Genomic DNA, 10,144 nt, shown 5'->3' on the forward strand with positions numbered 1-10,144 from the left:
CATGAGTTACATATTCTGGCTGCACGCTGCTCGTGTTTTAAAGTTCTTTTTATTGCATAGACTCATTGTTCTTGATGAATATAAAACAAGGACAGGACACTAGCCAGACACACAAGTGTGGAGTGATTGAAATTCAAGTAAGTTTCCAAGGAAGAAAAAGGGCTTTTTTTTCAGTCATGTTTATGCACAAGAGGAGATCTGTGGAGTCAAATTCTTACTGTTCCATTGACTATCCTTCCCCTGTTTCTTTCTTGTGTCTAAATGGTTTTCGGCATCTGAGCTCAAATCGATGCAGGTACCGTTGCTGACAGAACAATAGAAAAGGACCTGTGGCACAGATTCTTCAGGGCCGTGCAGGCATTAAGAAAACCAGGAATTCGGGATTATTTTTAGCTATCCATGACCCAAAGCCATACATTTACAGTAGGAGGAAATCAGTGGTAGCTCATACTACCTGTTCTTTTCAGATCTCGTCAGCAACTGCTTTTCCCCCGCAGCTTTCCAAATAGTTTTTTCCTGTTCTCTTCTCAGCTCTGTTGGCTGCCTCTAGCCCAGGTTAAACTCTGTGCGTGTTCCACAGGAAATGAAGAAACCAGGCATTTCTCAGCTGTGCAGTCATCTTGTGCACTGGGGTCACTGCCATTACCCAAACACACGAGTCTGGCACACATAACTGTCATTGAATAAGGAAGATGCATTCGGTCAACAATGATTAGCTCTAGGAAAATGCAGGGTTAATATTCCCTGACAACACTGAAAAACACATCTGTTTAAAATATATAACAAAGAGCGTTAAAACAGTTTCGCTCTTCAGGAACACGCTAGTCCACAAGGCTTTGAGAACAGCTGACTCATGCAGTAGAGGAGAGTGGCTATAGTGCTGAGAACAAGAATTTTAATTAAACTAAAGACTTTCAGGGGTTTTTTTTCAAGCTGCTTATTTTATAAATTGTATAAAAATAAATACATTCCTGCCCTTTAAAGGGAATATTTAAGCCCCGGCTAGGATTCGATCCAAACTTCATCCAAACCTTCAACAGCAAATTGCTCACACAGCCCTTGATGGCTGCTTTCTGTTCAGCAGCAGGGCCTACCCACTGGAAAGCTGCTCAGAGGCGCTGGCTTTTGGACGCTGCGAATGCTGCGTGGGAAGACGTTTTGATTTATTCTGGACGTAAGTTTCAAACACGCTGGCTAACTCGCTGAGGATAAAGAGAAACCTGACATTTTTTCTTTGTAAAGTGATGAATCTGTTAAAAGGCCACTGGAGACTTTTAATATTAACAACAACAATTCTATTTCCTTGGTGCTGACTGAGATCCTGTGCTGTGTGCTTGCTCTACCCTGTTTTGTAGCAGGTTTGTAATGATTAAAAGCTAAAGTGTGTTCAACGTCTGGAGACGGAGCTTTTTAACTTGGTCAGGGCAGGTTCTCCTGTCTCCTCTAGTCCCCCACTGAACCTATTCTCTCGCTGCATGCTGTGTATACTGTACTGGTACAAGTATTCTTCTTCAACACAAGGAGATCACACTCCTCTTACATGTTGTAACTAGCAAGTGAGAGAGAGCAATGAGGTGGCTGATGTTAATATTTAATAGGTCCGATGATGTACAGCTTGCCCTACGGTGGATTGGCGTCCTGTCCAGGGTGCATCCTGCCTTGTGCCCGTTTCTTGCTCTAACTATAGGGATAGACTCTACATCCCCTGTGACCCTGTACTGGGATAAAGCAGTTGGAAAACTGGATGGATGAGCTTCAGTTCTGAAGTGCTCTTGCGGATCTGTAGGCCCTCATTTTAGTGTCCCCCCACTTGCAACGCTATGATTTCCAGAAAGAAAATTTTAAAAGTCTGCATTTTGGGATGTCTACACAACAGATGTCAAATGGCTGTGTTGGCTTGGTCGAGCACCACAGGAGCATCATTTATGGTTTGAACTGTGTTTCGTGTACCAGGATCATTTGTCCCTGCTTCTCTTTAGCGACCACTGCTGCTGTCTGACAAGTTAATTAAGTTAATTGTCACGGCGTCATCTTGTCTGCTGTTGTCACCTTGGGGCTCGTCTGAGAAGGAGGCGGCAGCCTGCCCACGCCGAACTCATTGAGCTTCTCAATACAGCGTGTGTGCCCCTCTGATTCTGTGTGCATTGGGCTGGAGGCAGAGAGACACCACAGCTTCTGAGAAAGAACGGAATAATCGAGTTACGACAAAACCTGCAGTGTTTTTAGCCCTATCAAATCAAGACCTCAGGCTCTGACTAGTGAATATGGATTTATTTCGGGTTCGTCGGTGGCTGAAATCCCAGCAGTATCTGGAACTAATTTGGACTTAGTTGAAGTTAGCTTCTAGGTTGCAGAGAGAGATTTCCAATTAATATGCATCCATTCCACTGTAAAATAATTTTCAGAAGTGCAACAACAATAAAATTATTTCAATTGCTCCAGGATGCCCTTTATACAAGACTGGGTGATGGAGTCAGTAACAAGGCAACTTTGGATCAGCAGGAAGTAAGGGCACTCTCAATGTGTGTTATCATCAAAACACAAGAAGAGCCTTTGCTTTCAGTTTGGTTCACAATTCCTTAAATCTAATCAGACTTTATAGAGGTCCGATATGCAATGCATAGTATCAAAATCCCCCGGTTTCAAAATCTGGATTCCCATGAAAAGCTGAGCAGGGTATTTACTCTAAACTAGTCCTGGAAAGTGAAGGCTTTCTGCATGGTACTTCTCCAGTGTGCTCCCCAGAAGTGTACCACGTTTCAGTGGACTCTCTGAAACTGTGCAGTATGAAAAGGGATTTGCTACCAGGGACAGGCGATCTAGCTGCTCCTGCAGGATTCAGGAGAGTTGGGTGATGTTATTCACATGCCACAGGGTGACCAAGCTGTTCCTGCACTTCATATCTGCAGCATCTTCTGATTTTACCAGGTACCTTAACATGAAGAGCGATATAGGTCTTCATTAAAAGCTCCAGTTTCCTTGAAGGTTTATTGTTGTGTTTGCTGGATTGGTTACCTGGCATGGCCGTTTATAACAGCAGAAACTGAGAATTACCCAGAATGTTTAGAGAGCAACAAGTGCAACAAGTAAGACATGGAAAAGAAAAGGACACATTAGAATATTTTCTGCTGCATGGTGTAAATTAAAACCATGAGTAATTGGTAATAAGGAATGACACATCTGCTTGTTGTAGCACATTTTTTTAAGCAATCTTGAGATGAATACAATTAGCATTTCCGCTGGGACAGCCAAACCTTTGCTATTGCACCACAGGGGAAGTGCAGTATCTTGATGAAATGAGGTACCTTTCGTCACACGAGTCTGGAGGCCTGCCCAGGGAAGCACTAACAGGCAGCAAGTGTGATCTGTGTGAGATTATTGGGCCACCTGTCCTCATTCTTCTGTGCTCAGTAATTGCTGTGTTACTGTGTCCACAGCCTGGGCTTGATCCCAAATTTCAGCAGAGGTGGAGTGGGTTGACACATGTGCAGCACTGACCTCGTGAGGGCAGCTGTAGGCGACCCGTCTGGAGACCAGTTAAAACCCAGTGGAGAACTGGAGCTGAAGGGACCCAAATTTCCGTAGGACACAGAATATCCCCAGAGTGTTCCTAGAGTCCTGACATTCCTCCAGTTTCACGGCCAGGTTACATTCCTAAAATATAAAGGGCATGTGTCTTGATATTTTGGCTGGAGAATGGACGTCTTCATCCTGTTTCTTAGTACGTCTCAGATGCCTTCCTTCTCCCATTGAAAGCATGATCAACACAACTAGTCAATAGTCTGGCCAGCCTGTGACGGGACGTTTTCATCTGCCCCTGGGGTTGATCTGGAATATTTTTAATGGCAATGCACTGGCACATGGATTCAGCCAATGGCGCTCAGGAAGGCATGGTTAATCGTGTTGAGAATTGTGTCTGTTTGATCAGTTGGTATTTTCAGCCAGAACGCAATCTGGGAACACCTGCTCTGGAGGCAGACCTGTTGCAGTTCTGCGAAAAAAGGAATTTCCCCTTTCAAGTCCACGCTCTTCTCTGATGGTTTGCTAGGGGTTTGGCAAATACTGAAGCTGAGGAATTGCTCGCCTCAGGTTGTTGTCTTATAGCGATAACATGACGTGCCACTTTCCAATAGGGGAAGGAAATTTGCTGCAAATCGCAAATGCCTTCGGTTCGTTCGGAGAGAGAGGGAGGATTTCTGAGGCCGTCTGGAACAATCGCGAGCACAAGCCAGTAAAAGCAGAGTCCTTGACGGAAACGCCCGTAAAAAAAAAAGAAAAAAATGAAACAAGACACAAGCGAATGACACAAACCACCACTGGAGCTGGTGCTTCCCACCAGTTTTGGCCTCTAAGAGGGAGGCTCCTTGGCAGGAATTTTGCGTGGGCAGGAGGGGGGGCTCTGTGCCCCTGAAGCTGTGCCACATGCCGAGCGATCCTTAGTTACAGAGCGGCGCCCTTGTTCCGTGCGTCTCTTTCAGAAGGACAGCGACACGTATGCCATCCCACGCTGCCTTGCCCACAACCTGCAGCAACAATGGCAGGCAGCGTCTCTCGACTGGGCTGGCACGAAGCGCTGGAAAGTCTACACACAAAGACAGCGCCAGGATCCGCGGGCACCTATTCATTAATGAGCGCAAGAGCACATTTTCTGAAAGCCACGACCCAGTCTTCCATATTGAAAAGGGAGAGAGGCAGAAATGGGGGGGAAGTCCTGCCTACAATGAGCTGCTTCTCTTTCAGCTGCTCCTACTTGAATGTTGTTATGCCTTCAGAAACTTTACCCTCCCTGCTGTGCTGGTAATTGCTAAACCGATCTCCTACAGTTGCGAAAACTTCGGTGAATCAACTTGGATTGCTTAGGTTCCTAGGTTGGCAGAAATTTGTTGATGTGTTCAGACAGCGTCCTTGTATTTCCTATGAATCTTACACTTGTTAAAAAAGGGGGTCCATCAGAATTCCTAAGAACAATGACTAAGCTAATTTAATAGCTTTTCTTCTTTAACTGTTGATAAATGAAACTCCTTTATACTTTGATCCTGTATAGAGCTACAGAAAATCTCTCTTGCCTCTGCATGCCTGAATACGTATATGATATATACATAAATACCTCTTTCCTTTCGCTATTGTGTTCTGTGGAACTATCTGTGCACTGAAAGGGAGAAGCTCTCAGCAATTATTCTGTAAAGGATCTCTTAAAGTATGTTTCAAAAGCCTAGCAGATGTTTAAGTGGTTTTCTGATATTGTTTCTACTGTTGGCATTACACTACCCTGTTCTCCTCCAAGTCATGAGCTCTACTTGGTCTTTTTTTAAGTTTGCTTAAGAGAACTGGGACAATCCTGCCTGTTTGTACAGATTATTTTTTGAGCCGTTAATACAGACATCTGGGGTGAGACAGCATGAATGGCAAAAAAAACAGGCAGGTGAACATCAAAATGAAGAAAAAAATTCAGTTGTCTAATGCAGGGACACAAAAGGACAGGGAAGCTTTTCCTGCAGTCTTATATTGACTTTGAGTGCCAGACTCCTTTTCTTTATGACTTAAATGTCAATGTCTGAACAGTGATTGATACACAGGCTTTAAAGTTCCCCTGCGCAAGAGCAAAGGCCTCACAGAGGAAGTGGTATCTACTGCACTGAGCCCTAACCATCATACTATCTACTGCACTGAGCTCTAACAATCCGGCTATCTACTGCACTGAGCCCTAGCAATCCAGCTATCTACTGCACTGAGCCCTGACAATCCGGCTATCTACTGCACTGAGTTCTAACAATCCGGCTATCTACTGCACTGAGCCCTAACAATCCTGCTATCTCCTGCATTGAGCCTTATCATCTACCGTACTGAGTCTTACCATGTAGTGATCCACTGCGTTAAGCCCTACCATGTTGCTGCTTGCTGCACTGTGTCCTAAGCATCTTGCCACTACTGTCTTGAGTCCTAACCATGTTGCCCTCTACCATGTTATGTTTTACTGAACTGTGCCCCAGTGCTTCCTGCTCAGCTCTGTAGCTTTCTACTGCATCACAGCCTACTGCTTTGTTCTCTGCTACATCGCGCTCTGCTGTGTCTCGTTCTCTTGCTTTGCACCATACTGCATCTCATTCTACTGATTTGCACTGTATTGCACTGCCTTCTACTGTGATGTCCCTAACTGCACTGTGCTCTATTACACTACACTGCATGTTGTCTCTTTGTGTTTTTGCAGCCCATCACATGCAGTCACAGCACCTCATTTCAGAGTTGACACATGTTTTTGGTGGCCTTTTGTTTTTGATTTGTTTCAGTCAAGGTGAGGAACTCCCATCTTCTCTGGATGTGGTACCAACCATCCACTTGAGCAGAAAGGGGGCTATCCTGGCCATCAGGGTGTTAGTAATTCCCAATGTGTCTCACCTGTTCTCAGCTCCAGAGCTTCTCTCTCTCTGCCCCCTCCAGGAAACCTGGAACAAAGAAATGCTTTGGATCAGAAGAATATTCATGGAAGATCGTCTAATAATGAGTGGATGGCCAGCAGATTGAAATGACTCTTTTTTAAGAAGCAAAAATAAAACAGCTTTGAGGTTTTTATTTATTTAATACTGCCCAGTAACGTACATCTTCCTCAGAGTATATCAAAATTTCCTACCGGAGCTTTAAATAGAAACCATATTTTATGGCTAAAGACCAAACTCATTCTTTATTTTACTCGGTCTCAAGTGATATCAGGACCATTCTTCTTTCAAATGGGAAAAAATAAATAAAATATAAAGTGAATCTAGGGCTACCTAATATTTCTTATGTAGCTGGTTCTAGTCGGGTGGAATTTGCAAGAGCTACTGTACAGTATATTTTGAAAAGACTGTAATCAGTCAGAATGTGAAACCCACTTTACTGTTTTTTTAGTCTGTTACATGACTTGCATCTGATCCCATTAGATTTTGGTTTTTGTTGCGTTTGACTGCTTAAGTAAAAATTAAAAGGTGTTTTATCTTTTATTTGCTTTGACACTAGCATTCAGATTAATTTGCTCCCCGTTAAATTAAAAGGGAACAGAAAGTGTTTGAAGTTAAAGATGAATAATTAATTGTTGGATTTAACGTGGAGATTAAAAGAAGACACCCTACACTCTGCCGACTTAATCCAGTTGGTTTCAGGCAACATAAATATACCGCTTGTTATTAAAGGTTCTTGCATCTACTGATGTCTTCTAATAATAATGTGCAACGGTGCAAAACACACAGAATCCCACGGAAAAAATAGTGGTCTTGCCCCTTTAAGGAATACCTCAGGAAAAAAAAACAAAAACAAAAAAAGAATGAGTGAGGGAAAATTAGCGTGTGTGTGTCAGTCTGTGTGTGTGAGAGAGAGAGGCTGAATATGCATTAGACACTGGAGCCATTTCTCTCTGGCTAAAGGCTAATGCAATTGCAACAATAAAGGAGTCTCAGTGGAGCCTAGAAAATGGGAAAAATGGAGAGAGGAAAGTAGAGAGAGAGAAGCAGAGCTGAGCCCAGGAAACTGAGAGCTGGTTATGGACAGGGCCCCCTGGGACGACCAGCTAAAAGTCTTGTGTCTCTCTCTCTCTCACTCCCTCTCCCTGTCCTCTGTATTCTGTGTTTATAGTCTGTGCTGCATTACAAGAGTGACTCATCAGGCTGGAGCACAAACTCCACAGTGCTGAGCCCACGGGGTGTGGGTGCACACACCTGACTGGAAAAGTGTCCGGGGTGGGGACCAGGTGAGGACAGGACAGCCCAGGAGACCTGTCAGACTTTTTTTTACCACTTTCCTACGGAAGAAAACGTGAGCAAAGAAAAAGAGCTGGATGCCTGTCTTCTACTCTCTTTTGATGCCAAGTGAACTTGTTCACTCCTTGTGATGTCTTCTGTTGAACTCAGTGCCACAGAAGTGCATAGCCCAGTCCTGGTTGTGGTGAGTAAGTAAGTTTGCTTTTGAATACTTATTCGTGCTGTGTGCAGTTGCAGTGTGTCCGACTTGCTCTCCTTTGCCGCCCAGGCGTGTGGGGATTGAGTGTCTTGCAGGTCTGTGTGGGACCCCCCTGAGCAATTCGCAGAAAGCAAAATAAATCAGAAATGATGCCTGTGTCCCCACTGTAAGTTCCCAACTGGGCACAAAAGCAACTTCATTTGAAGGAAACTGCAGAAGTTACAGGATATACAAACTGGGAAGAATGAAAGAGAGAAACTAAAATAGGAACGCAATCCATGGTTACAACAAAAAATGTCGTAGTTATTTTTATTACTTAAATTTCTTACTGAAAAGAAACTGACCTTTGAAGGCTTTTGTCCTTAAGGGAGACTCATACTAAGCCTCGGTATGTTTCTCCCCCAGAGGAATACTCCTGTTCTGACACTGCAAGGCAATAACATCTGGATAAGCAGCGCCTGTGGGTAAGGTTGGACAAAGTCAGTTAATATGGAATTAAATTTTAATAACGTGGCTGCTTTCATCTTCTACAGAGCTACTCCTGTAATCATTTTGCAAAGGGCTGCTGAGGCAATTCAGTTGTATTTAAAAGAACAGAATTCTGCATTTCTGACTATTGAAATAGAAAGCAATGCTTTTTCAAAACTTGCTCTACGAGCTCCCAAAAGGTTGAAATGTTGGGTCTTTCATTTGTGTGAACTATTTTCTGATTCTTGAACAATGCAAGTATGCTGGGTTTCATCTACAATACGCAACGTGTTAAATAGATTCATGCATGCCGAGTCTTGCTCAGTGAAGGATACTGACACAACTGTTATCTCTAGTGTTTATTGCACACCTTAACTGCTCGTGCTTATTGGAACTGGAATTGGAATCCAATAGAATCCAAAGGCTAGATCCAACAGAAACTAAACTTGTTTTTTTTTTAATGAAGAACACAGAGCACACCTAGTTGTCCTGTCTCTCTGTCTCACCCTTCTTTCACTCTCCCCTGCAACCATGTGTATCTTCAGAACAGGAGATTCACACAAGACTGTTTAGCAGATCTTTGAAAACATGCACCAGTGGAACCTCTGAGTTAAAAGAGGGGTTTCTTTATTAAGCTACCTTGCTACATGGTGGTCTACGGTAGCTCAGACCTATGTGATGTCGACATGATCTTTGAGGAAAGTGAAAAGAATAACATCTTTTACAGGTTGTCAGGGAAGGGCTCGTGAATGCACTGAGCTCGAGTCTGTTTTTCCTCTGGATTAAAATGACAGAGGGATTTCCCCTGGGAGAGTGTGTTTCAGTGAGGCGCTCCCCGTAAACTGTTTCATACTCAAGGCAGGCAGGTTGGGCAGGGCGAAAGGAGACAGTGACCTGCTGCAGTCCGCTGCAGTTTTTACAATTTTTCCGAGTGAATATTTAACCCCTTGGTGGCGACGCCCCGGCGCGGTGCAGTCCGGAGCGTTTCCGCAGGAGCAGGGAGACCAAGTGACAGCGTCTGAGGAGGAGTGGAGCGCCAAGCTGGCGGGGCGCAGGCCGCTGGGATCAGGCCCCTCCTCCGGCCGGCATTTAAGAAGCGCTGCCCGGGACCTGATTCGGAGAGAGGATCATGTGGAAAACCAGCAGGCTCGGGGGACGCTGCGTGTGTCTTCGCTTCTACCCAGCCGGGTCAGGAGTGAGAGGGGGACAACACTCTGGTTTGTACAAAAAAACCTTACAATTCTTGCGTAACTGAATAATTTCCAAACCCATAAGCATACATTTTGAAAAAGGTGTTTTTTTGTGTATTGTTTGTACATAAAATCATTGGGAAACTGAGTAACAGGCTTGGGCGAGTTGGCGGTGGTGATAAATCTGCGATGGCTCTCAAACAAGGGTGTCTTGTGGTCGGCCTTGGGACACCTTGCTTTGTTTGTCAGGGCTGAGGTTTAGGGCACTAGACAAACACTTATAAAATGTTGCAGAAGAAGCTACGGAGGTTTCTCCTGCACAGCACAGCTGCCTAATGTTAAGCATGACAGTGTGCTTAACTCAGAGTGACTCGAGCAAATTAATGGGTGGAAAACTGATTTGAAAACAAGCTGGAATACTGTGTCTTCCATACGGTATCAAAACTATACTCTCGTTTTTATAAAGATAATGTTCAAAAATAGCTTGCCGAGTTTGGGGCTAAAATAGACAAAGGTTATAGGACCGTGACAAGATTACTCAGGTTGAAGAATGAGTC

At 44.1% G+C, this 10,144-nt stretch overlaps 2 long non-coding RNA genes across 3 annotated transcripts; one reads left to right on the plus strand and one right to left on the minus strand.

Annotated features, from left to right (window-relative positions):
• Positions 1 to 40: 40 nt before the first annotated feature.
• On the minus strand, positions 41 to 9,125 carry LOC148639146 (uncharacterized). The gene is made up of 3 exons (XR_015930813.1): positions 8,274 to 9,125; positions 6,397 to 6,443; positions 41 to 2,175 (listed from the first exon to the last, which is right to left on the minus strand). It is a non-coding gene; the product is annotated as an uncharacterized LOC148639146 (long non-coding RNA).
• On the plus strand, positions 7,318 to 9,807 carry LOC148639147 (uncharacterized). Of its 2 annotated transcripts, none has more exons than XR_015930815.1 (3): positions 7,318 to 7,922; positions 8,335 to 8,393; positions 9,373 to 9,807. It is a non-coding gene; the product is annotated as an uncharacterized LOC148639147 (long non-coding RNA). The 2 variants fall into 2 exon arrangements; XR_015930814.1 differs by having other exon boundaries at positions 7,318 to 7,914.
• The last annotated feature ends 337 nt before the right edge of the window (positions 9,808 to 10,144 follow it).

Source organism: Lepisosteus platostomus, chromosome 27, assembly GCF_059453375.1.
Source record: "Lepisosteus platostomus isolate fLepPlt1 chromosome 27, fLepPlt1.hap1, whole genome shotgun sequence".
NCBI lineage: Eukaryota > Metazoa > Chordata > Actinopteri > Semionotiformes > Lepisosteidae > Lepisosteus > Lepisosteus platostomus.